Below are 21,652 nucleotides of genomic sequence, written 5' to 3'. Positions count from 1 at the left end.
GCCTGCAACCCTAGCTGAGCATAGCTGAGAGAAAATCAGAAATTTAGTTACTTTTATCTCAGTGCTGGGCATGTGTTCCTTACAAAATTAAAGCAGACATCAGTGAGGAGGGGAACATTGGCAGGTAGTGCTTAACAAGCTAAAAAGCCTGTACTGTGGGGACCTGTTAAGGGGGAGTGGGGAGGGAGATAGTTTAAGGGATTTTCCTTCTGAGTTAGCAGGAAGAATTTAGGAGTTCTACATTTTTACATGCCAAATTATCAAGACACTTGGGCTTTACTAGATTTTTTTTCTGTGTGAAGGGTATGTGGCAAATCCTTTTTTTCCCTTGTAAATAAAGTGTTTTGAATTTGGATTTAGGTTTTCGAGTTTTTGGATGTAGAGTCAGAGGTCATAGAGCAGCAGAGATTGGGGGGAAAGGGATTTAATTTACTCCTCACTGAAAGAGATTTCTGTGTGATAAACAGTGTTAAGTGTTATGTGTAGACCTTTATCAAGATTGGGAGTGATCAGAAAAGTGTACCAATTAAATTTATTAAACTTTTCTTAATAAACCCTTGGTCATGAACCTTCCTCTGTGAGCTGGAGCAAGATGAACTGAAAGTTTCAACACATTTAGGCATATGGTTTTTGAGCTGAAGTTATGAAGTGCTAAGTTAGATTATCAGGCTGAATTTATAATGGTCTTTAGCAAGATGAAAAGCCTTTTTTCCTAAGCTCATGAGAAAGCTCAAAAGGATTGCTATTTTATCCTACAGTAAGAGCGGGATGAGTAAAGAAAAAGGTGTGTGTGTATTTATATAAAAAGCTAAAAAGTGTGTGCATGCATACACATATTGAAGAGTTGACATTGCAAGGACCTTCCTTTTCCATTTGAGTTGCAGCTGACTGGAACCCATATTGTTGATTTCCCTGTAAGCTTTGTACTAAGCAATGTTTCAGAGCAGTCTGTGCATTTGTATCTGTGCCTAGTCTTAACTCCGGGTAAGCATTCAACACACTATTATTTTATTCTAAACAGAATTTTTGTTATTATTTGACAGGTTCACCTTGTGTAATTGTTTGGCTTCTCTGTTGTTCCTGATGTGCTAAAACTGTGCTTTGGGGGATTTTTATGGAATGCAGAGCTTATCACAACAGGAGTGTGATACAGGTATGTACATGGATGTCAATAGTGAGCAAAGGAGTTGTGAAAATTAGTTTCTGTAAGGAATCAATGCTTTACCCTAAAAAAAAAGGTGGTTTTTTTTAGAAACTTTTCTTAGTACCTTTTAAAGTTCCTAATTTAATTCTTGAGAATGTCTGTGAGAAGTTTTCACTTGGAAAAACAAACCTTTTTCAAGCTTAGGTGTCGCTGTTGAGCAGCTAGCAGAGTAATGAAGGCACCAGTTCTCAGTGGCAAGAAGGAATGACCTTTATTGTTTTGATTTCATCACATATATAGAGTTCTCAAAAGTCACCCAGATTGGTCAGTCAGAAGCCTTCCCCCAGGCCTGATTGGCCAGGCCTGCACTGTCCAAGTTCTGGGACACTGTTCCAATAACATCCAAACTTTATCTTTATTTATAAAACACAAGAAGAATTCTCATGGGAAAAACCTGTGCTAGCCACACTTAGGTTATTCAATGAGAGAAGAAAGCCACATATTTAATGGGCAAAGACAGCAAGGAGTGAATAGTAAAAAAACCTATATACTTAATTTTTGGCAAAATAATTTTTAAATTTCGGACCCATAATTTGTATTTAAAAACCAGCAAAAGCAAAACATCTTTGCTGAAATACAACTTTGGAGGAGAAGGGGAAAGTATAAAAATCAATGCTGAAAAAAAAATCAGCCAGCCCTGTTGCAGTCCTTCTAAGTTCCTGAATGAGGTCTAGCTTCCATCTTTTCCTGTTGTAAAGATCTCAGTGTTACTGTAATCATAGTAGACAAAATGTTTTTAATAAAGTTTGTGTTGGGAAAAAGTGTTTCCATTGATTAGGATGTAACAGTGCATGTAACAGCTGAGCTATAAGAAGTGGCCTTGCTGTTGTTTCAGTTGCCACGGTTTGTAGTATAAATGTGTTATGCTTGCATTCACTACTTTGTGTAAGAATTTTATTTTTTCCAGTGTGCAGAAAGTCTCCATGCAATCTTTTAATTTGACTAACAATTCAAGTCACTTACACCCTAGCAACTCTTCATGTGCATTACTCTGAAGCTCTGGTGCTCTGAAGCTCTGGTTTTTTGCTCTTTTGTCCACTCTTAAGATAAAGGCTACATTTTTAAAAAAAGCAAACCCACCATCTCTGTATGCAAACACAGATTTACACAGGTTTTGTATTTTCATGCTTAAAATTTGGATTCAGCTGAAGTTTATTATTTTTGAACTATATGCTTTTAACAGTCTCTCCTATTAGGGCCTGTTTTCCATAAAGGGTGGAAGCATTCTCTGTGAAGAAAAACATTCTCTCACTTCCTACTTTGTGTTGTGTCTGTTCTTTATGTGAAGGCCTGTTCTCAATAAAAGCAGAGTAACAAGGATATTTTCCTGTCACATAAATGTAACAATTCTGTTGCTACACCTTTAGATGTATTTAAAATTTCCTGGAGGTGTGTTGCAGCTGTTACAAGTAAACCAGGCCCTCTAAAAGTAGGGTGAGAGGGGAATGACCGTGAAGAGTGGTAGTAAGGTAGTGCTGGACGGAGTGTACAGAGGTTTCAGCCAGGGTGAAAGAAGCCATTGGAGAAGGTAACTGGGGACAAACAGCAGTTGTTTAATGTTTACTCATTTTTTAAGAATGCTTTAGCAGAAACCCAAACCCAACAGCAATATGGCTTCTGGAGGTAATAAGCTGCCAATGAAGGTGTCCATCTGCTATACAACATATCTTTTGAGAAGGAAGGAGGCAGCAAAATTGTGTAATATTTTGAGGCTGGGAGATGTATCAACTGCAATGAAAGTATTCTGTAGAAACAATTCACTCAATACTTATTTATTCTATGAGCAGGTGTGGTTATCCTGCTCATTAGCCTACCCATAATCTGCTTTAAATGAGGTCAGTCCAGCTTTTGACAGAACCTTGTCCTTCAACAGAGTAAACAGATTCCTGACAGTTACTGAATTCCAGCTGCTGATGAATGGTGGCTCTTTCATCTATGCCTTGAGCTTATGTTTATAATTAAATTTATTACAGCTAGGAGTCAAAATATTACTAGATCAACACACTTATAGTCAGTGTTTAGGAATAAACACATAAGGAATTTTTTAGAAACTGCTGAATATCAGATTTCTGCATTTCCATCTTCCATTGCACATGCTCTCTCCAGTTTACACTGTGTTTCAGGTAAATTAGTTTACACAAAATATTTAACTAGAGTTATTTTCATGAGTGTAAAGACCGCAAAACAAGTGACAAAGAATAATGTTTCATCTTAAGTTATGAAGGTATCTGCATTTTCTTTCTTCCTTTATATAGCCAAAATCTTGATGTCTAGAGTTATGTGTTACTTTGGAAAAAATGCATCTGATAAAAGTTTAATGTACAAGGTAGATCTTTGTGCTTAGAAGAAAATGCAGAGAATTGTCACATTTGGAGCTTTCCAAAATGAAGCAATTTTACAAGCTGGATCATTATTTCTTGACCAGTTCAAGAGTGTTATTTCAGAGCTGTGTACTAAAGGGCACATTTATCCTTATATAGAGACTTTTATGAGTTTGTTTTACCATGCACCAATACCTATTGCATTATTTGTTGTAGTTTTAAAGGTTACTTCATAACTTTAGCTTCAGACTTGTTTCAGTTGTTCTGACTTTTACTGTTGATTTCAGCATAAGTGCAAGTCTGGAGCTTCACCCAATGTCTGTCTGATCTTTGCCAGTTTGAAATATGTTTGAATAACAAGTTAAAATTGGAATAGTTTTTTATCTGTCACTGAACTAATAATGTAGACAGAGTATCTGAAAGTGAGAGCTTTGCCTTTCAGCTACCAGCAAACTCTTTAGCCTTCAGGAATAATATGTAACTTAGGGGAGAGACACACTAAAATTCATTTGCATATTCTCTCTAGTATTAAAAGCAGGAATTGTTTATTCATGCATCTGCTACCTTTGTACTCTGTGAAAATGTGAAAAATAACTGTTAGCTTTCATTATACTCTTTCCCTTGAATAATGACTCATTTCTAAGTCCTTAAGAGAAGTTTGGAAAGGGGGAAAGGTGAGGAAATAGAATATCTTCCTGTGTTATTTATTAAATACTTTTTGTTTGTTTGTTTGGGTTTTTGTTTTGTTTTGGTGGGGGTTTTTGGGGACTTGTTTTTGTTTGTGGTTTTTGGTTTTGTTTGTTTTTTGTTTGTTTTGGTTTGTTGTTGGTTTGTTTTTTTAAATTCCAAGTGGGGAAAAAAGGGCCTGAATAAAAAAAAATGAAAGGGTTTGTGAGAAACAGTAATACTTAAGATATTCAAACTCACATTCCTCAAAGATGTCTTTCATTATTTGGACACAGGGTTCGTATAGAAGATTGGGTGCTTTAAGATCTTCTAATCAAACTTCCCCCAAAATAAAGTCCAGCCTGCCTCATTCACATCTAAGGCTATTTGTGATATTAAGCTGTTCTAAAGAACTTGGCCCAGTGATGTATTTTGGTTAATGCTTCCAATAGAGCACAGTACTTATCCTTTTCATGAGATAAATGCAGCATCTCCAGCTAAAATCTGATTTGCAAGTTAATCAGAAAATGGGAGGAATCTAGACAAACGGGACTGTGAAGGGAATCTGACTTATTTTGTGTGTGTAATTTCCCCACCTTTTAAATGCCATTTAAATACTCTGTGTTATGTTGGACATGCAAGTTAGCATATCAGTCAAGTATTGGAGATTCCTTTTTTTTTTTTTTTTTTCTTTTCCTTTTTCCCCTTCTTTCTGTAAGGAATGAAGGAATTTGACATTTAATTCCTGAGGAAAAAAAATGCCAAGAGAAACTACAGAAATGCTTAGTTCCACTTTATCTTTGCAAGTGGATACCCAGTGCAACCCCCTGCAAGTCTGCGCTCACCTGCCGGCTGGTTTCCTGCACACAGCTGCGGCCAGGGGAGCTCCTGCAGCCAGGCTGCGGCTGAGCTCTGCTGAACTGGAGGTGGCAGTCACTGACAAAATACTTCTCAGCTGGAGCTCTGAGGCTTGAAGAACCTAGGGTTTTCACAAGGCCAGAGCTCTCCCTGGAACGCTTTCCAGCCATCTCTGATTAAAGCTGAGAACAGTTCTTTAAGATCATGTGCCAAACGACTGCCGTCAGCAGGGTGTGCTTTGTGCTGTGTTACATGCTAGCAGCTCCCTTTAGGAAAAGTCTGTGGTAAAGGGCTTAAACTCGTTTCTCTTGCTGCTTATTTGCTTTTCCCCTGCATCTCAGAACTTTTCCATGTGGCAGTGAAGCAGAGGCAGACTGGCTCTGTGATAAGGATTGTGGATATTCCTAGTACTGTGGGAATGTACTGCCGAAAGCAGTCCGGGGTGGCCACACTGCCTTGCTGAAGTCCTCCGGTTCTACCTTGATTGTCAGAGAAGCAGGCACACTAGGAGAAGAACAGAGTGGTTCATCTTGGGTATCTTCAGATACACTTGAACTTTGAAATCTTATTTACATCTGGTAAGAAATCAGTCCCCCTCAAGTAAGATGAAATGGGCATACTTAATTTCTGATTAAAACTGAAGCATGCAGTTCAAAGAACATTCTTGTTCCTTTATCGTTTTTATCACCAAATCTTGAAGAAGAAAAAAAATGACAGGGAGAAAAGCCTGGTATTTAAAATGTGTTAGTTTTCCAAATCCAAGTAATATTGTTGTTGACTTTTTTCCAAATACTCTGTGTGTTGCGACAGTTTTGGGTGCAGCTGACCTGAGCTGAATTCAATGACCTTAAGGTTACGAACTTCCCTATCTCTTGGGTATTAGTTGTACCTCTTAATTGTCTCCTTTCATTAAAGAAATGATTTTTCGTGGGCAGCCAGGGAGCTGAGCCCGTGTGTATCGGAGCTCCCCTCTCGCTCCGGAGTCCCCAGGCTGCCGCTCTCGCCGCTCGAGGGAGCTCTTGCTCGGGAAATGACTCCGGTCCCACCTGCACCTGCCTCCACCGTGCCCACACCTAAAAACCTGCTTATCGCCCCCCTAAACGTCACTTTGTCACACTAAATATTTTACATTAAAATTACTCATCTTAAATTTTCAGTTATGATAGAACTATTAGGACTTGTTTCCATAGTAACTTGAAAATAAATGCTTAGAAACACAATCTACTAAACTGACAGTAAATTAAATTTGAAATAATTTTGGTAATGGGACTTCTGTAAATTTAATAAACTGTCATTTGCAGCAAAATCTGCTCCATATTGCCTGGTCAGATAGCTCTGGCTGTTGGTTATCTTTTACTATGGGGGAAAGCAATTTGAATACAACCCAGTGCTTCCATTTGGACCTGCTAATAGAAATAATAGTGAGAAGAATAAGGCCATGCTTTCAAAAAGAAAGGAAAATAATAAATACCTTTTGAAATCTATAGGTAAAAGCTGAAAAGGAAGGGAAAGCGATTTGTAAATGGCAGACAAATGGAAAGCAGAGGATGACTTATGTGTGCCATAGATCTTGCAGTAACAGGGCAGTTTGGGGAAGTGCTGTGTCATGGGGAGTGGCAGCCAAAGCCTCTTTTGTGTTTCATTTCATGGGAAGTGCAACTACCTCTTGTGAGTGTCTCATGATCATAGCTAGGATTGTAACACCCTATGCTGTCTTTTAGTAGATATCAAGCTTTGTTTGTTAAGGGAACTCTTCACTTCTGGATCTCTCTTTCACTTCTGAGGAAATGAGGAAAAACTCACTCCTTTAAGAAGTTTAGAGATTATTTCCTAGGGATCAAAGTTATGACAAGGCCTGTAATTCCCTGCCCTTTTTCATGTAAGTTAGGTGATTTTTAAAGAAACAGTTAATCAGAACATAATTTTGAACTTAAACAGTCAAAATTAAATTTTCTCTTTTTCTTTTGATTGCTAAGAGTTAATGAAGACAACCCTTTCTTTTTTGCAAGTCTGTAAACTGTGAATGAATATATTTTTGAATCTTCAGCTTGACTCAGAAAATGAAACTAAAGAACTAAATGGTAGACAGGAAGCCTTTGCCTGGTATCCAAGAAACACACATTTGGCAATAATCCTGGGGCTTCTGATTACGAGCTGAAGGAGAAAAAACTTCATTATTTAAAGTACAGAAGAGACTGAGATAAGCTTTTTCTGTAGTATTCTTGATTGTAGGAATGTCCTTTAACAGAGATAAAACCCTGATGCCAAATCACTGGGTGGCAGAAACCAGGAACTGTAAAGTAAGAAGCCTGAAGACAAAACTGGGTGATGCCTAATGTTAAATTCAAGGGGTGTTTTGTGTGTGTGTGCATTTTAAAAATAGGGACATAGTAACAATATCAATAATATTTTAAAATACCCTATAGAAACCCTACTGCTTAGTTCTGACTATTAATGCCAGCAGATGTTAAAGGTAGCATCCTATGTGAGTTATGCATATATAGTTCATTATACTATATATATATATATATTTGTGATAGTGATTTGCTGTGAAAATTTTTATTTCTAGGCAAGTAGGTTAGCATCAGCTCAGGTATAATTTCAAGGGACTTCAGGTTTCACGACAGACTTTTAAAAATACATCATTTTAAGAGACTCAGCTTTGTCCTTTCATGATTTATAGCCTAGATAAAAATGAAGCTAAGATTTGTGGCTTTTTACTTTGATATTGCAGCATAGAACTAGTGTAATAGTGGTGCAAACTGGCTTCCTAACTACATTCACTGAACAGTGGAGAGGAGCTTTTTTAAACTGCATGTGGGAAAATAGTCTCTTGTGTTGCTAAGTGGTTGTTGCCTTATTAAGCTTTAAAACAGTTTGGTTTATATAGGGGAAAAAGTCTGAAAGCTTGGGGTCTTTAATGCATTAAGTTCTATTGGCTTGTGGCTAGCACAGTTTTTCCCGTGAGAAGTTTTCTTGTGTTTTGTAAATAAAGATAAAATTTGGATGTTTTGGAACAGTGTCCCAGAACTTGGGCAGTGCAGGCCTGGCCAATCAGGCCTGGGGGAAGGCTTCTGACTGACCAATCTGGGTGACTTTTGAGAACTCTATAAATGTGATGAAATCAAAACAATAAAGGTCATTCCTTCTTGCCACTGAGAACCGATGCATTCATTACTCTGCTAGCTGCTCAACAGCGACATTGGCTGAACCCAGGAACAATCACAATTAATCAAACAAGCTGATTTGGCTCAGGTAATAAAATTACAGTACCTGGGTTTGACATGCTGACATTAAATGAGCAGCTGATTTAGGCTGAGCATATTGATAATCTCGGGGCTGAGATGCCCTGGTGGGGTAAGGTCACACAACAACAAATACTCTTTCCAGCTGGAGAAGGGAGTAATGAGCCCAGTTGCCCTCCAGCATTGCTCCAGCTCACACACACTCTACCTTCAGCCTTGCCTGTTCCTGTCAAGCGTGGGAACGTGTGGGCAATGACAGCTCAGTGCTCCTGACAGGAAGCATCTTGGCTAATGCCCTGTGACAAAGGGGGAGAGCCAAGTGCTGCCATAACAGTGCGAGAAGGAGGGTTCAGTGCTGCTTCTGAGCTGACAGAGGGCACAGCGCCTGCCTACAACACAGCAGCAAGATGAGCTAAATCAAATAATAGTTTCCTCCTACTGCTGACAGAGCTGTATCAAAAGACGTGTGATATGGCTAGAGGAGATCAATAGAGGAGGGAGTCATCCCTTACAAAATGGTTTAGACATCCTTTGGAAAGGGAATATTGCATTGATTGAATATTGCATTGATCCTGAGAGACAAGTATTAGGTATAAAATAGAAATAACTACATAAGTACTAAAAAGGATCTTCTTTTCTTTCCTACAATATGTACATGAATTCTTGCAAAGTTAAAGAACATGCTCAGAGTGTGCCTGTATATGGTTTTTTGGTTTTGTCCCCTGCCAGTTGGCCAGCAGTGCCTTCTATTAGTTCTCTATCTGTGCTGAACAGACATGAAATTACCCAGCTGAACTGAATGTTGGGGAGCTGTGCTGTACTATCACATGTGAGAAGCTTGGTATGGAACTATGAATTAGTCAGCTGTTCAAAGCAGAGATGATAATGTGGATTTTAGAGTACTTTACATGGAAGTGAAGATTTAGGAGTTTCTAAGTTTTTAGTAAACCTTTTTCTCATAGGGTTGTGGTGTCCTAAAGAGAAGAGAAATCAAAGCAGATCACTTTTTTAATGTAAATTAGGATTTTAATCCTAGCATCTGCTGCTTTCCTGAACAATTAGAGTAAGCTCCTTAGATTTCTGCACTAAGATTCCAAACATTGCTACCCAAGGGGTAAATAACTTGTTTTGCAGAATAAGCAGATTTACTTCATTCTCCACTCTGACCCAATATCACCATGGATAGTAATAGCAAGATTTACATCATGTGCATTTGTTCTGTCTTAATATACTCCAATTTTCCTTCCAGTACAAATAAATCTACTAATTTATACTGTCTGACCTGTATACTGCTGTTATAAATTTATACTAACACTGTTCAGATTAAAATTTTGCTGGAGATAATAATGGGGAAGAGACGACTGAGCTATTTTACACATTTGTATTAAATGAGAAAGATACTGGCTTGGCCACTGATTCCACCTTCAGCTGGTTTGGTGTGCACCTACATTAGCAGTCAAAACTCAATGTACCTCATTAGCTGGTTGATTCTTTGCCTTCATTTCATGTTGTCAGTCTGAGCAATGACAAAATGTCTGTAGTCTTGCAATAATTTCCAGCATCTGAATATCCTCCTGGCTTGGTGTATTTTAGGGAGGGGGTGTTGGGAGGAAGATTGTTCTAAAATATTTTTTTCATTTTTTTCTTTTGCTTGCAACAAAGAAAGATGTGATCTGGGATTGTATTTAGAACTTCTTTGTGTAGAATATTTGGGTTTCATATAAAAATAATTGTGTAGCTGTTTTCAGTGTATTATGCCGACTCCTCTTGAGTGAACTGATAGCTAACCTATTCATTTTTAGCTTAGTGAGGAAGTGAAGACTATAGAGATTATGATGGTATTTACCTTTTTCTGAATGTCATATTTTCTTTTAAATATTATGCTGTAACCTTTCTCTCACTGTAGTTTGCTTTGTATGTTAAGGCAAAATTGATTCCTGAGCAGGAAGTTGATGCAAGACTTGTGTGCTTCTTAAATTTTGTGTAAACTCCAGCTGGTGCGTGGGATTTAAACTGGTATTTCATAGAGTTGAACTTCACCTTTATGATCTGGTTAAGGCATTTTTAACTTGATATCAGCAGGTCATTTGTGAGGAGAGACACCTAACCAGAGTTGATTCAAGCTCCGCTTTTTTCACACTGAATTTCTGGAAGGTTTGAATAACACCTGTAAGGAGTAATCCCTATTTACTCATTGTCACAAGAGTGTTTTCAACATCTGCTACCTCATACCTACCCATTGAAAGGTGCTAAGCTGCTGTCACTCCTGTGTCTAAGACTGTCAGTACAGCAGATCACCCACCATTTGATCTGTCCCTGTGGCCAGTTTGACATGATGCCCACAAAGGAAGAAATTCCTGAAAAACGCTTATCTTTAAAGGCTGACTTCAAATATGTAACATATGCAGATTTAACTCAAATTTGTAATTGAAGTTGTCCTATACTTTACAATCCACTTAAGCTGATGAGTATTTTAATTTGGGCTCTATCAGTGCTGTCAGTCAGACATGCTTGATGTGCTTATCTGTTTGTCTTGAGTTCCACAGCTAAACTATTTTATTCCTTATGAATGTTGGCCAATTCTTATACTGTTTAAGGAGCTTCTCAGTTTTCATGTGTACTTCTACAGTGCTGAATCAGGACATGTTTTTCTGCTGTTGCACTTGCTTTTATTTATTAGGCTGGGGATCTCTGGTTTCATTGTTGCGTTAGTCCTTGTACCTGAGGCCAGAATTTAAAGGGCAATGCTATATGAGTATTAGTTCCAGTTAAAATATTCTGGAACAAAGTAATGTTTTAGTTGACTTAAGGACTCCAATAATATCTCCAAATATCTTACTTTATTGTTAGGACTCCAAATGTCTTACTTTATTGTACTGCCATCATTCAGTGCAAGGATTAATTTTTTTTTTATCCTTTAAAAAGCTAGCACAATACGTCGTGTAACTATGGAGGAATTGTAGCTGGCATGGCCTTTGATTCTTCAAAAGAAAACCCCAAAAAACCAATTACAAATTTCTTTATTCTACAATCATGAACCAGTATGAACACTGGAAGACAGGAGCATGTTTCTTTCATCCTCCCTGTAAGTCCCAGGGAACACAAAAGAAAATAAACTGGTAGCTAAAATGGATCACAGAGCACTGAGAATTGGAGGAGGGCATCAAGGTGGAGTACACATAGAATTTTTGCAGGCAAGAAGTTTAGTTAGGACTGGGTTTCAGAAGCTTTGATGTGCACCTGTACAAATGAATGCTTACGTGTCTCATATCACCACAATCAAAACTGCCTTTAATAGATCTTATAAAAGCTAAACCAGTAGTGATGATTAGTCCTTTTGTAAATTTGGACAAATGCATGAGGATTTATGAGTATTTGCAAAAATAAATATTTGGAAAAAATAACTGAATTTGTGGTTCAAATTATATTTTTAAAATTTAAAAAACATTTCTGTAAGATTGTACTCTCTGATTTAATGCTGTCCAAATTACAAAAAGTCTTGCTGTCTTCCTTGCTCAACACAGTTCCAGGGCAGCCTCATTACTTCTTTTCTGACCTTTGTCTGGGAGTTGGTTCTGAGATAATGTCCTGGAAGGCTTCAAGACTAATGCATCTTTCTGATTTAACAGGATTCCCTTGGTGTTCCAGGCTTTTGGTCTTTTTTCTCTGAGCTATGCCAGTGATGTGTACTCAACACAGCACTACATTCATTAGTGCAGAAAGTGTCCTGCTCATCTAGTAGCTGAACAACTGAAGTAAAAATTATTACAAAAGGACCAATCATCCTCTCTAACTTTCTATGTAAAAACTAGTGCAGAATGTGGATCAGTGGTTTCTGTATGTATCCTTTTAAGACTGTTTGGCTGTTTGGCAGCACAAAACAAGAGCTATTTCTCTAACCAAAATTTATGTTGGTGATTATAGGGATAGCTTTGGACTATAAATCAAATGCATTCAGAAATTGATTAATGCTTAATAAATCTCTATTGTCTTGACAACTTTATATGCTAAAAGGCAATTTTTCTTTGTATAAATATTGGTGGTTTAGAATTCAAACTTCTTGAAGTGAGTGCTTCAGGGGAACAGCAAGATCAATTGTGTAGTAGAGAGCTTTTATTTTAGCAGAGGTTAAAAAAAAGCCAGTGTACTGAAAGCTACTCATAGGATTGCATCATCCAAGTTTGAGATATCTATAGATAAAAGCTACAATTACCTTCTAATAATCTATTTTCTGTCTCCTCTAAATCTGAGGCCATATTCTATAGGAAGAAAGCAGCTTGACCCAAAAATCTGTGATGTTTTCTTTTCTGTGGTGCTGTCAGTTGCTGCTACGTCAGCTGGGAAAGCTGGGGCAGAAAGGTCTGCAGTGAGCTGACTTTGCAGCCCTGTCTCTTCTCACTGCACACTTTTGAGGAGCTTTCTCCTGCTGAGTTGCACAGATAATGATTGTTCATATCTTTCTGCCCTTATGTGGACTTTGGGAAGTGTTGCATTCATCCTTTGTCTGCTTCAAATCTCTAAAATGTGTTTACCAGCACCCTTATAAATGCTAGATCTCCTTTAACTTGAAAGAGACAGGCAAGGAGATGATACAGCTCTTGCTGATAAGCTGTTTACTGTCATGTGCTTTGTTAGTTCAGCTTTCTTTTTATTGCCTCTCTACAGTTTGTAGCTTATCTGTAAATAATGCTGAATCAAGAAAAAGAAAACAGAGACAAATAGAAAAGGGGCTGGTTTTATCCACTTTTGCTTTAAAACATAAGATCTATATTTTGGGGTTTCTAGTGCTTAGAATATATTATTTCACAGGGCACAACTTGGACAGATGTGATATGTGGTGCTTTGCCAAAACAAAGACTGCAATATTCAACTGTCATCTCCAAGCCTTATGTTTTAACGTTGGATAAAGCAGCATTGAGACAGACTGGTTTTGTCAGGGCTGTCTGGAAATAAAATCTTCCAAGTAATAGTGGTGGGAAATGTTATATTGTAGCTGTATTAGAGCAGCATTGGTAAGCATGTTTCCCCAGAAAAAGAATGCAAACTCCTATGACAAACACAAGAGCAAAGCGTCAGTGATATACCTCAAAAGACAGAAATCATGTGGCCTATTGCTTGGTGGTGCAGATATGAGTAGAATAGGGTAGTGTGAGCCCAAAATGTGGGCCCTACTGTCAAGAGAAGGAAACCTTGCCCTCTGCCAGTCTTCCTTCTGCTCTCTCTAGAACCTCCTGCTGAATTTCCCAGAAGCAGACAGAAAAGTCTGGGGTTTTTTTTCCAGTTTTTTTTGTTTGTTTATATAATACACTTTTGCCTAAAGGAGCCATGTTGTTCCATTATCCCATAGAAAGCAAGCAAACAGGTTTTTACAGCTTATTTTCTTTATGGAGGTAGTGGCATTCTATAGAATCACTGCTCAGTCTCTAACTTTTAAGGTTGAGACCCTGGAGGAGTAAAGACTTTCTAAGCTATAAAAACCCCACAAACTCAGCTGTCAGGATCTTTTTGGAACTGATCACTTGTGGGAATAGCAGGTGGCAGCACTATTGCAGGTTTGCTGCCTCCAGGAGTTTCCATGTTGGGCATCCACCTGCTTTGCCTGTGCCTAGAGCTCCTTCTCCTCTTTGGCTAGAACAAGAGTTTTTGTGAGTACCTGAAAATAAGGATTTCATTTATCTTAAAAACTACTTGTTTCTACACAGTCATTACTTACGTGACTAGATTTATCAAAGATAGTAGTCTGCTTACACAAGTAACTGCTCAGCTGAATAAGTCATAATGTATCCCTTATCTCTTGTCAAGCAGTCAGTTTCTTCAGTTGAAAGAAACTTAATTACCATAATTAATTGTGATATTAATTATTACACTGCCTTGTATTTGAATGTTGTCACTAGCAATAAATGTAGAAGGGCTTGAGAATCGTTAGAGAACTATTTATACTAGATTTTATATGCTTCTTGGGTTGCTCTTAAAAAAATACCAATCCTCAAAGTTTCCAATACTAGAGCAGTTTAAAATGTATTATATATTTAGTTTGTTCTCTTGATATTTACTTTTATTTTAAAAAAAAATCCATTATTGGGGTATGTTTTGAAAGGATAGGGATCATCTCTGGAGTTTAGAATTTCTATTCTAGTCCTCTCTTTCCCTGGGAGAGCAAAAATGTGTGTGTAGCCTTTTGAGCCTGTTGTGGCTCAGGATATGCAGCAGTGGAACTTGCAGCCTTTCATCTTCTTTTTTTAATCTGCTTTCATAGCCACAGGTATAAATGAAGTATTTGTTTCCATTTTCTCTAATTTTCTGCTTAGTTTCTACCAAAGAAGACTCTTCTTGGAGGCTTTAAATAATCCATTACTAAGATGCTTTTTTTCTTGAAATGTTATGGGCTTTTTTCAACAGGGAATGGACTATTTTGTTCAGTATTGTAATTTAAAACCTCCCTTCTTGCTGGAAAGGTTGCTTTTACTCTCTACCTAGGAGGTGGCTCAGCACAAGATATAGAGAAGAGCTGAGCATAAGTTAAAAAACAATAGATTTTTAAAAAATTACTTAATGGATCTAAACCAGTGAAGGAAGACATTTCAATTTAATATCAAGTATAGTCACTAATCCTTGCTGCCATTCTCTGTGACCATTCCAACCTTTGTAAAATTGTGTTGATTTAAATTGAATCAAAATTCAAAGTTACTACAAAGTCAGAATTTTTGATGATATAGAGAAAATTACTTTGTTCTTTTTCAGGCCCTTTTCTGGTTTTTGCTGGGTTTCTGGTTTCGTTCTGCTGGCTTTTTTTTTTTTTTTTTCCTGAAAGACAAAGGGAACACAATTCACCTGGCTTTGTTAGCTGCCTCTGTCCAGAACAGAGTTTAGTCATTCCTGTTGTGCTCCTTTCTGTGTCAAAGCAGTTGAATCTATTTTGTGACTTCTTTTTCCTTTTGCACTTCTAGTATCCTCTCTGTTAGAAGTGGGAGGAGCTGTGCCCAAAGCAGATGACTAGAGTGTACTGTTGGCTGGGAAATGGCAGTTCAAGCAGTAATTTGTTTACAAATGTTTACTCTAGAGGAACATGACTTAAGTAATGAATGTCACCTGTTCATATGCTGCCAAAAGCTAATGTCAGCATAATCCCTACAGCAACAACAATGCCAATATTCTGGGTGCAGACAAATTGAAAAGATCTATCACTAATATACCTGGTGCATTTGCAATTTTGTGTGGATAGTTACTTTGAATTTTTAAAAAAATATAAATTATTCAATAATAAATATTCTTCAATTGCTCATATTTCAGGACCTGGATAAAACAAAAAGTAGAGAGAATTTGGACAAGATGTGATAACTATGTAGTCAGGATCCTGCTAATGTCTTCAGATAACTTAACATTTTGGCAAAAAGTTATATTTACCTCATTGCTGTTCTAGTTGTTCACTTTGGAAGGTTTTAAATCTAATTTTAAAGACGTCTTGTGACTGAGACTTGTCAGAAGCATTATGCCCTGCATCATGGAAGGGACATGGTGGTCAGATTTTGTTCTGCTCTTTGTTGCTCATATGCCATAGCACAATTTCATCGGGTTTTTTAGCACAAATGAGAGCAGTGATTGCACTTTGCCCAGAGACAGCAGGAAGTAATCATATGTGTCAAAGTGGAAGGTGGTTAAGCTGTTTGGGAACTGGATAACTTCTGTGTGTTGCTGGTTTTTTCTTTCTTTCCCTCTAGCCTGGATAAAGTGCTTATTTGTATGTGGTTTTTTAATACTCATCTTTCTTCATTGTTGGTTTGGTTTTTTTCTGCTTGGGGAAAGTAACTCTGGAAATTTGCCAGAGCTAGTTTTGGAGGAAAATATAATGAGGAGAATGCAGATTCCTGTTAGCAGTGTGCATGCTGTCTTTTTCAGGAGCACACAACAGTCTAAAGTTGAAAAGCCTAAGGTGAATATTTCATGTTGACTGTAACATTTAGAAGTAAAACTGAATTTTATAGCTAACTGATATTGTCACACCACTGGTAATATTTAGGGCAGACAATTGCACTTTATTACTGCATTGATTAAACTGATAGTCAAATTGGATCATTTGATCTCCAATGCCTCAACCAAGAAAATACAGATAACAATGGCAGAACTGGGAAGAAAAACCATGACTCTTGGAACTTGACTCCAGCCATATCCCTATCCAATCAGTATTATTTTGTGCTATGATGGTAGTACAGTTGTGTATTTAAAATTGCAGTCCACAGCTGCAGACAAAATCTTGAAATTGTTTAAATCTTGAATTGGAAAGACACAAACATAGATGCACCTTTACTCACAACCTTTACTGAATGATTTCTGAGTCTGCAAGTGTAATGGCTACAGGAATTAGGCACTTTACTCCTGAGATTCTTCTTCCTTGGCAATGCCATGACTTAGTTATTACCAGAGTATCTCATCACTGCAAGTAAGTTTTTCCTGGCTGTTCTTTGCTTATTTACTTTGCCCTCAGGGTGCTTTGGTTGACCTTAATGGAAGAAGAGAAGCCTTTCAGCTGTATGCTATCAGAATGTAGAGAGAGTTGTGCTCTTACTTTGACCACTGTAAGTCGTGACAAATCTAATGAAATAAGTGAGCTATTTGAGTTCTGTAAATGAAATAACAAGTAGTTATCTTGTCTCCCCACTCAGTCTTGCTAGGAATGTGAGAAATATGGATACAGTAAATAACCTTTCCACAAAGGTGGGAAAAATAATTAATGTAATTTTAAAGGGGGCATGGCATGCCTTTTTTCTTGATCCATTTCTGCTTTGGCCCCCTGACTTTAAAGCATGAAATGTACATTAATGTAGCAATTCAGTGAACTGCTGTCTAGTGAAAGAATTTTCTAAAAGCTTCTGTTTTGGTAGGGGTGTAATTGAGGCATCATTCCTTCTTCCAGAGTAAGACAGAATTTAGAGAAATCTATATTTTTATGTTCTCTTTCCCTCTGTATGAGCTATGTATCCAGCTTAAAGGATTTATTAAAAAGCCTTTTCACTTGTTTGTGTTCAGGAGAGAGGGAAAAAAAGTTATTTCTTTGATGTTCCCAAGGCTTTCCACGTAACTGGATTAAAATCTGAAACCATGTCAAGCAAAAGCTGTGACAGTAATGTACCCTAATTTGTCTGCCTGAAGATTGATGTGATGGGTTATTCAAGCTTACCTCTCTCTGCAGTTGTTTGAACGTCTAATTTCTAGGTAGTCATGCATTATTCATCTTTAATGCTGATAGTAAGCTGCTAATAAAGCAGGAAATATCTACCTTCTTTGTTATATTTTCCACAATATTCTTCTTTCTCTCCTCTATACGTACTTTTTTAAATTTAGGTTGTCCAAAATGAAAATATATATGTTTTAAATTATATGTATGCATTCTTATAGAGCTGCTGAATCTGTTTAGCAGATTGTCTCCCCTGTTTGTGACAGATATTAATGGGTCAGTATTTTAAATTATTGCTGCGGGAACATAACATTGTATTTTCTCATGTTTATTTGAGTTGCAATATGAATTGTCATCTGCATACAGACAGCAGAGAGCAGTAGTCTGAGCTTGGTCAGGTGGTGTGAAGGACAGGGATAGCAAGTAATTTCATCATCAACAGCTTTAATGGATGATAATGCTGTAGAAAAAAGAGCTGGCTGGCTTTGGCAGCCTATTCAATCTGAGAGTACTTTTGTTATTATTTGAGCTAACACTGACATGAAACTAATGAAGATACATTTATTTAGATGTGCTGTGTGCAGACATTGCTGGACACATGGCCTCATCTGATGAGAAAATAGGTTTAGCTATTTTTTAAAATGTTTGCCGCTGGAGCAGGCTAAAGAGGACAATATTCTTGAATAATCAGATTTGTCTGTGCTTAAGCGGTTTTTTGCACTAGAAACTAGGAACTTGGTCGTTTATCTACTTTATGTCCCATCAGGATCATGAGAGATGCATCTCTGCAGCTGACTGCTGCAGTGTAAAGCATTCAGGGATGTCAGGAAAATTAGACCCATAGATGGGGGATAAACTTCACTGGTAATAAATGAAACAAATCATGCACTAGAAGACTGGGGTGTTTCAATGATGCTGTAGTGTTTCTAAGCTCTAGAAAAGTAAACCTATTTTCAATTTGCAGCTTTATGTTGGCGTTAGAGAGACACATGAGTTATGCCTTGGGTTACATCCACAATTGAATTTTTCAGCCCTTTGTAAGCTGTGGTTGTACAATATCTGTTCTGATACTTTTGTAACCTAACCTTTCTTTGTTTACGCTTTCCTACCCAGCTTTTTCCTTTCTGTGAGAGGCTGTGACAAAGATTTTCTTCCAAATTCCTTTTAAAAATAGTAAAAATAAATATCAGATCAGATGGGGCATTTTGCTTATGTAGCCTGACTGCTGGGAACAGAGAACCTGGTCTCATTTAATTTGCTAAATCATTTTTCAGTTCTTCAATTCTAGGCATTAGCCATTAATATTCATACAAAGTCTTCCTTAAAAAGAAAAGATCAATATGTACATCTAACCTTAATAACAGGGGTTTGCTGTTAATCAATAGGATCACTAACATAATGAATTACCCTTCAAAATAGCACTCTAGATGTTTGGCTCTGTCTTGAAATCTTTCAGCTTAAGTATGCTTTTGTGTTGAAAAGTATTTCAGTACGTTCAGTGAGGCTAATGTCTATTATTCATAGGGCATCCTGCTCTTGCTCCTTAGGAGATTGTGATTTTTTTGGATGCTTATACACTGAATCTAGTGGACTTTATATTAGACCATAGGATTTGACTCCTGTCTGAAAGAGAATCAAAATTTTTTCCCCCTGGATATATCATACTGGGTATTCCTGTCAAGATTGGCATGGGGCCCACAGGCAGGATTGTCATTCATTTCAAATATTCTCCCAGTCAGTCCTGGAAGTGCTTCAGGATGAAAAAAGGGAAGGTAGCCCCATGGTTAGACAGGAGACTGGTTATTACATCTTCAAATATACAGCAGACAAGTGGTTCTGCTTTGAGATAGCCTTGGCTTTCTGCCACTTCCTTCAATCCTTGTCAGCTGTTCTTTGTAACTCAACAAGGCAACTAAACAAGCTGCAGTTTCTTGCAGTTTGTCCCGGGTTAATGATAAGACTCTCTCCTCCGAGAGCGAAGGGCCCCGACACCCCCTCCCCCACCCACAACAGAACCTCTTAGATGGAAGTGAAGAAAAAACTATTTATTTAACAAAACCACGCAGAGTGCCCTGCAAGGCACAGGGGAAGGGGAAAAAACAAGGTGAAAGGCAGTTATTCAACCTGATTAAAAAGTCCTTTTCTCAGACGCAGCCCCTCTCCTCCTCGCCCCCCACCCGGGGCCGGGTGGAGCTCCCCGGAGAGCTCTGCTGTCCTCTGGCCCTCCTGGGTCTCCGGGTGGCAAAGCAGATCGAAGAGAAGGGGTCCGAACGAGGAAAAAAGAAGAAGAATGGAAAAAACGGGAACAGAGCTCACTCCGACCCCCGTCCAGCACGCAGTCTCTGCCGGGCGACGAATCCTCCCCCGGAGCGAGGCTTGGAGAAAATGTTTTCAAAACAACCCGCGTTTCTCTCTGCGGCTGGGTGCAGTTAAAGAGACAGGACCACACATTTTTACACATTTTTTTCTTTCTTGGGCATATAAGCCAACGATAGGGGATAAAGGATTATCATATCATCAATCCAAGACACAGTTTTACAGAAATAATTTTTCTTTATACTCACAGTCTGAAGTGACTGTTCCTTATCTTTTGGGTTTTTTGGCAAGATTGATTTCTGTGTGGTCCCATGGCAAGGATAAGCCATGATCTCCAGTTCTAATTCACATAAAACTGAATTCACCTGCATACATTTCCCTCAGTAGTTTCGGTCCTTTTATGATCGCCCTACATATTTTTGTTTTCAAATGATGTAAAATCTATTTAGGAACAGGAAAATTAATGTAGAAATAACTTTTTTTTTCCTACTTCTTCCTGATGTTCGCCTAAACTTTGAGGGCTACTTCTTACCTGGAGCTCCTTGTTTGGTACTGGTGCTAGAGGACAGTTGCTAGCCTTTGTGCTCCTGAGGGGAAAAGAGAGTACTGAAAAAGAAGTGGGTTTATGCTTTTTATTCCTCGTGCTGAGCATTAGTACTTTTCAGGTGCAGTAGTGTTAGAGGTGGTGCTAAACTGTCATTAAATCTTGATGTTACACATCTAGCAACTCGTCATGGAAACTATTCTCTGAATGTATGTAATGCAGCTTTTTATACTTTTATAAATTGGCATTAAGAAATACCAGGTATTTCTTAATTTTAAACACAGTCATGCAACATTTGAATCTACTTCTTACAGCACTTGTGGGCAAAATTCCACATTTGCTTTAGAGAGGATTTTATCTTATGATGTTATTAATTGAAAGAAAGTTTGAGCTACAATTAGAAAACATCCAAACATAGCAAACTGTGTGTTCTAACAATTCATAAGTCATGTTTGGATTCTGATACTTCAAGTAAAGGATGTCTTTTCCTAATGCTAATATCTTTCCTTGCTTTTGCTCTGATGAGGAAAATGCAGTACAGTAAAGCTTTCCAAGTCTGAAGCTTTATTAGTTCTGGATCTTCAAGGCAAAGAACTTAGTTTTCTTTTATTACTACTTCTCTTGCACAGATTTGAGAGGTTGTGTTCAAATGTATTAAAAGAGAGAGAATGCAGAAATATCTGGGAGAATGTGATAACCTTAGGAGTCATACAGAGCTCTAAAAATTACCTAATAGATGAGATTTTTTTTAAAGAGTCTGTTACTTTTGGTTTGTTTACTATAGAATTGAATTATACATAGTTTGTGCTGTTTTGTTATATTCCAGAATTCCCTTTACTGTTAAAGACAACATTTAATGATGACAGAAGATTAAATGGCCTGTGCAGAATCTTTTGCCTCTGGTAAGTGCAAAGCAAACATCTTCACTCTACTAGATCTTTGTTTTTCATTACTACAGAAAAATTAAAATTATTTGACTTGGCCTCAGGCCTTCAATTGCTCTGTTGGGTTATTAAAAATACAGTGAAGAGCCAGTAATGAGTGGTATTCCTTATGTACCTTGGCTGTTTGTTCTTTACAAATAGAAGATTGATTACAATGGTTAAGAGACTTGGGATTTATTGACTTGTCTTCCTAGGAATTTTTTATCTCATAATTGCTTTCAAGGGTATTTTCCTGCTTTTCTCACCCCCATTAACCACTGAACCATCTTTTTCTATAATAATCAGTAGTAGCTGAGAATGCCAGCCAGTAAATTCAGTCCTGAGATCTGGCTTTTCCAAAATTATTAGGAGTCTTGGAGGGTGCTTACTGAAGTGAGGGAAC

General features: G+C 37.7%; 1 long non-coding RNA gene across 1 annotated transcript in view; it reads left to right on the top strand.

Moving 5' to 3' along the window:
* Positions 1-21,652, top strand: part of LOC146432337 (uncharacterized) — a 136,989-nt gene that overhangs the window by 4,523 nt on the left and 110,814 nt on the right. Inside the window, exon 2 of the long non-coding RNA XR_014854559.1 lies at positions 21,153-21,228. This is a non-coding gene — a long non-coding RNA (uncharacterized LOC146432337). The remainder of the gene's footprint in view (positions 1-21,152; positions 21,229-21,652) is intronic.

Source organism: Lichenostomus cassidix, chromosome 11, assembly GCF_008360975.1.
Source record: "Lichenostomus cassidix isolate B80296 chromosome 11, HeHo_3.0, whole genome shotgun sequence".
NCBI classification, from domain to species: Eukaryota; Metazoa; Chordata; class Aves; order Passeriformes; family Meliphagidae; genus Lichenostomus; species Lichenostomus cassidix.
Note: the sequence above shows the minus strand (reverse complement) of the source record. Positions and strands in the feature narration are given on the sequence as shown.